The sequence below is a fragment of the Xenopus laevis genome, chromosome 7L (genome assembly GCF_017654675.1).
Source record: "Xenopus laevis strain J_2021 chromosome 7L, Xenopus_laevis_v10.1, whole genome shotgun sequence".
Lineage (NCBI taxonomy): Eukaryota > Metazoa > Chordata > Amphibia > Anura > Pipidae > Xenopus > Xenopus laevis.
In genome coordinates this window covers 116,157,761-116,163,472 of record NC_054383.1, presented here as the reverse complement: position 1 = coordinate 116,163,472, position 5,712 = coordinate 116,157,761, and positions in this window count along the sequence as shown.

Below are 5,712 nucleotides of genomic sequence, written 5' to 3'. Positions count from 1 at the left end.
TGCAATTTGTTGTGCGTCAAAAAAAAATGTTGTCGCCCATAGACCTATGAATTTTTTTTTTAAAGGTTAATTTTTATTGCATTTTACAACAGAACAAAAAGTAGAAGGAAAGAAAGCTAGGTAGAAAAGAAGGAAAGAAGAAAGGAGAGGGGAGAAGAGAAGTGGCTGAAATCAGTGGTCGGTCGAGAAGCCTGGCGACTCAAGCCATGGGTTCCAAATATTAGACCAATGAAATTTTGTGAATTTTCAACTATTTGAAAATGTTTGGTGAAGCGAGACGGGTCAGATTCGCCATCACTAGTGACAACCCTATTTTGTGCATGAATGCGTGAGTATCTTGACTGAAGTCCCTATCATTTTATATGGATGTGTCCTTGCCAACAGGGGAGATGGACTAGGAACAACTAGAAAATCAGGACAAGACGTTGTTGGGTGTCATATACCTCTACAAAGAAGCCCTTTATTGCCAACTTGTGGCACAGACCATCCTAATTGGCAGGGAGGAAGGTGGCCTTACTGAGATTGATCAGAGGAAGAAGTCTGGAGCTCCAACACCAACTGGAGGGTATATCTAGTCACCAATACACCTTACAGACACTAAAGTGCTGACTGACACCACTAAAGAGGGTACTCATATGTAAGAGCCCATCTCCAATGAGGTAATGTTTAAAGGAAAACTATACCCCCCAAACAATGTAGGTCTCTATAAAAAGATATTGCATAAAACAGCTCGTATGTAAAACCCTGCTTCATGTAAATAAACCATTTTCATAATAATATACTTTTCTAGTAGTATGTGCCATTGGGTAATCATAAATAGAAAATTGCCATTTTAAAAAATAAGGGCCGCCCCCTGGGATCGTAGGATTCACTGTACTCACAAACATACCAACAAACCATACATGTTAGGTCACATGAGCCAATTAACAGACATAGTTGTGTCTTTTACAGTTAGAGTTGAAGTATTTCTGGTCAGGTGATCTCTGAGACAGCACAGAGACCATCACGAAATGGTGGCTCAAGGCAAGAGATGTAAAAGGGCAATATTTACTTAAATATATATTACAGTTTGGTATGATTCTTTAATATGCCACTTAATATGATATGAACTATCTGTTGCTTAAGTGTTCATTTTGGGGGTATAGTTTTCCTTTAAGTGCACCCTGGTAGGATAGGTAACTTTATTTACTTATAAGAGCTCTTAGAGGTCATTTATCATGATTCTGGATAGAAATGCTATTTCAAGAAGTCCTTGTGTCCAGAGTTGTTCTGCCCTATGCACCTCACATTAAAAAATCATCCATGCCAAACTTGAATTTGTCTACCCTTCTATTCTTGGGTAGAATGCAAGTCTTTGCTCTTCAGATTTGTGTGTATATAAAGATTGGTATAGGAAGTGGGATAGATCAAATAAAAGCAGCAGCACTCCTGTATTATTTGGAAATAGTGAAAAACTTTACTTAAAGTGCCTTAGGCAACATTTCGGGCTACTATAGCCCTTTATCAAGGGGGATAGACACCTCTGCTGTATTTTTTATACAGCAGAGATAAGAGATCCAAGATAAGAGTTTTGTTTAAAAAGATATTACCATGACTCCTATATACCATAGCAACTTGTCAATATCCCTTTAATGGACCAGAACTGTACATTAAAATAACTGCATACACACAATGCATAAAATACTGGCTTTCTATGCTAAGTGACACCTGGCGGAAGCCATTGACATGGATGTCCCAGAAGGGTTCTAATGGAACTGCACCTGTCTATCAAACTCCACTTAGTGGGCTCGGCATTATGATTTGCGTAAACTTGTTACAGAAATGCTGGGCTGAATCAGAGAGGCAAAAAAAGTCTCCATGGCAACGTTAATGGCAGCGCCTGGAGACCTTAAAAGTGACGCATTATTATATATTTATTATATATTTTTAAGTAAATGATGCACAAGGAGGGTTTATGTGGACACCTTTGTCCTTATCATCCCAAAAACACCTATCAGGCCACAGGAATAAATCCTTTTGCAGCAAGGGCACGGGACTTTGTGTCTTTAAATTCTTCAGCAGGGGAGCATGGGATGGGGAGCCTAGGATGTCGAGGTGATGTTTATCCTCTCTGACATCCTTCCTCTCTGTGCCTCGCTCCCACCTCCCCTACTGCACGCCCTAGGGCCAGGATTCAGCTCCTGTCCCCTAACACCCATTCCGCTGCGCCAGCTCCCTCCGCTGCGGTGTCATGGGCAGAGCACAGGATGGGTGAAGGGAAAGCAGAGAATGAGAGAGAGGTTATTTTTATAAAGAGAACATGACCTTTCAGCAAGGCCCTGGAAGGAAACAAGAGCTTGGGAGAGAACTACAAAATAGAAATACATATATGCTCTTTATCCCTTCAACCCTGCAGCTTCAAATATCAGAAAAAAATTTAGGGAAAATGCTTAGGTTTTGCTAATCGTACTGCAGCCGTTGTTTAAAGCTGCAACTGTTTCAGTACGATTGTGTTAGACACTTCCCTTTAAAGCAGTGGTTCTCTCAGCCTGTATCATAGGCATGTCATAGTCAACTGCCAGGCGTCATTCATGATACACAATTAAAAGGGTTGGCATACAATGCTCCAAAATGTATTACCAGAACAATCGGATTGCAATATTCTACAAGAGAAAATCTTGTGAACTCACCATAATAGTACAATATTGTGAGGCATATTCAATCTTCAACAGCGTCAGCTTCCCACCCCTCGCACCACTTTGTCCAGGCACAAATGCTCTACGAATACGCTAATTCATTAAAATGTGACGTTTCGTCCCAGGGCTTCGAACGCTGGCGACTTTACGATAGCGTTACTTTGGCTGTGCGTACATTTCATAGTGAAGATGCGCTAGCGTTCATTTGTGCCTACCGAAAATTCGCTAGTGATCTTGCGCTTAGGTCAATTTGCATACGGCGGAAAATTTAAAGTTGTATGGACGTCTTTATTATAAATGTTGGTGCAAATGCTTGAAGTTACCACTTTTTATTAAACTTGTCCAGGGAACCTTAATAAAGACCAGAGAGTTATTATAATCCTACACATGAGCCCACTGTAACATGAATGTTCCATATGTTATAAAATGTGTGGAGAAAACTGGTTACCCAAAAATAGTCTCAGTTAGGACTTTTGCAGCCAATCCCGTTTAAAAAAAAGGAAAAGTCGCCAGCGTTTTTTGAACTTTAATGCATTTTTCATACACAAGATATGATGTAAGTGACAGAAGATTGAGGAAGATCTAGCTGCTTTTTAGCACTTTGCCTGTTCTGAAGTGGCAAAGTCAATGTAAAAAAAGATAACGTTCAGTTAAACCCGCACTTTAGTGAATTTGCGGAGTAGAGCCCGTTCACCAGATCGAAAATACGCCTGGTGATAGGGTCCGCAACTGCGCTAGCGACGGTCTGGTTCACTAGCGAATTGGTGCTTGCGCCTGTTAGTGAATTGGCAATGTCCCTGCGGGTGGCAACGCTATCGAATTGTCGCTAGCGTTAGCCACTTCGGTTTTTAATAAATCTGCACCTGTGAGTTATCGCAGCATTGGTTGTATTGCCAAAGCCACAAAAACGTTTGTTCAGATGGGAGGTAACTACAGTGGAAGCAGACCCTGTGGCTGCAGGGGGGCCCAGGAGGTATAGGGCCCCAATGATGCCCATAAACAATTTCAATAAATATTGGTAAAACATGTACACCTCTAGACATTTTGGGGCCTGAAAAATAATTTGCTGTGGGGCTCTAAATGTCTAGTTACTCCACTGTTAGTCAGTCTTTCAAAAGAACACTTTATTTGGCTTAATTACAGTTCTATAAATCAGGTCATTACATTCATACATTTGCTTGGGAGCACCGGCCCCTTCCACAAACAGACAGATACAAGCAAGTAATCAATTCAAAAAAATAAAACACATTTTTTAAATGACAGGATGAAAAGTATCTAAAAATATTTTTTTTCATTAAAAATTATATACATGGTCCAGTTACCCAATTACTAGGCTGAGATCCACTGTTGTGTATGGACACCAGTAATTTTGATATTGACAATATATTTGAATCTGAGAAGTGATATCAGAACAGTACTATGGAGTAAGCAGGTAAGATGAAAAATCTGTGCCAGAATTCAAGAGAATGTCAGGTCAGGTCGCCTTTTCTACAAAACAGAAGTGAAACTGTTTGTTAATGATAATAAAAAAAAACAATCTGGTCTTAAAGTAAAAAATTCATCTTAGGCCTGGGTGGCATTCGCATTGATGATGTGCAACTGTCATAAACATCTCGCATTTCAGTTTGGAAATCCGCCGCGTCTGCCTTCACCCAAATGGAGGTATTGTTTCCAGGTGCAGGCGCATCGGGCAGAAGGGCAGCATATTTTCTCTTCTAATTAAATTTGGTCTAAAATGTTGTGCCTTGCACTGTGTCATGTAATAACAGATATTACAATAATAAACCTAATAAAAACGTTAATTTCTTTTTTTCTACCTCTCCTCCCTGGGTGGAACTATAAAAACTGGTGACCCCACCCAAAAACCCACAAGTATCATCATTGTCCCGGAAAGCTGCAGTTAAACAGTGAAATCACTTTCATTATTTGTTACCCTTATGTAATGGGGTTATCAGAAGCAGGTCAGGGTCAGGTGAACAGATTTACTAAACTGGCAGAATCTGGGTGGCAAGTGTTAGATAAATAATAAATAGAACACTTTCTTTTGGGTTTTAATTTCAAGACAACAAAACTGGGCCCAAGAGTTTATTAAATTTGGTCCATAGCAGGTGTTGAGCAAAATTTATATTATGCAGTTTATTCTTTTTTTTTACATATGTTTTGTTGCTTAATACAGAAACCGTGTTGATGTGCAAGAGGTGCAGAGTTAAGTGGGGTCCCTGGGAATGCAGAGAGATGGCAAAATAAGGTCTTTAGGGTGGTACTGATTCACTTCTTGATTTTTTTTAAATGTAATTAAAGTCTTTAATGCCAGGAGAAGATCATTACCACCCTAATGACATCAAATTGAGGCAATGTCTGACTGCAGTTCCAGGGGCCCATTTTTGGGTCAAACATTTATTTATTTCTCCAAAATGCATTAGCTGCTATTTTTGAGCAGTAATTTCCTGACTCGCGAGTGCACCTGCAGGTGCAGCTGATTCCCATGGGAGGGGGGTTTGATTCATTTTCCCCCCTGAAAAACGCATGGGTAGCAAAATGTTCAGAATGTGTACTTTGTACCATTACCCTTAGACCAGTGATCCCCAACCTTTTTTACCTGTGAGACACATTTAAATGTTTAAAGAAGTTGGAGAGCAACACAAGCGTGAAAAGGGTTCCTGGGGGTGCCTATTATGGGTTGTGATTGACTATTGGTAGCCCCTATGTGGACTGGCAGCCTATAAGAGGTTCTGTTTGGCAGTACACATGGTTTTTATGCAACCACAACTTGCCTCCAAACCTGGAATTAAAAAATAAGCACCTGCTTTAGGGCCACTGGGAACAACATCCAAAGGGTTGGTGAGCAACACGCTGCTCCTGAGCTACTGTTTGGGGATCACTGCCTTAGACCATAGGCCCAATCTTCAAACTATTTCCTTTCCTCTCTTATCTCACCTTCTTTATTCAACACTCACATATACCATTCCCACTAAGTTGCATGGGGCAGAAAGTTGAACTCCTACCACTGACTATGCAACGTAAGCAAGTCCAGAAA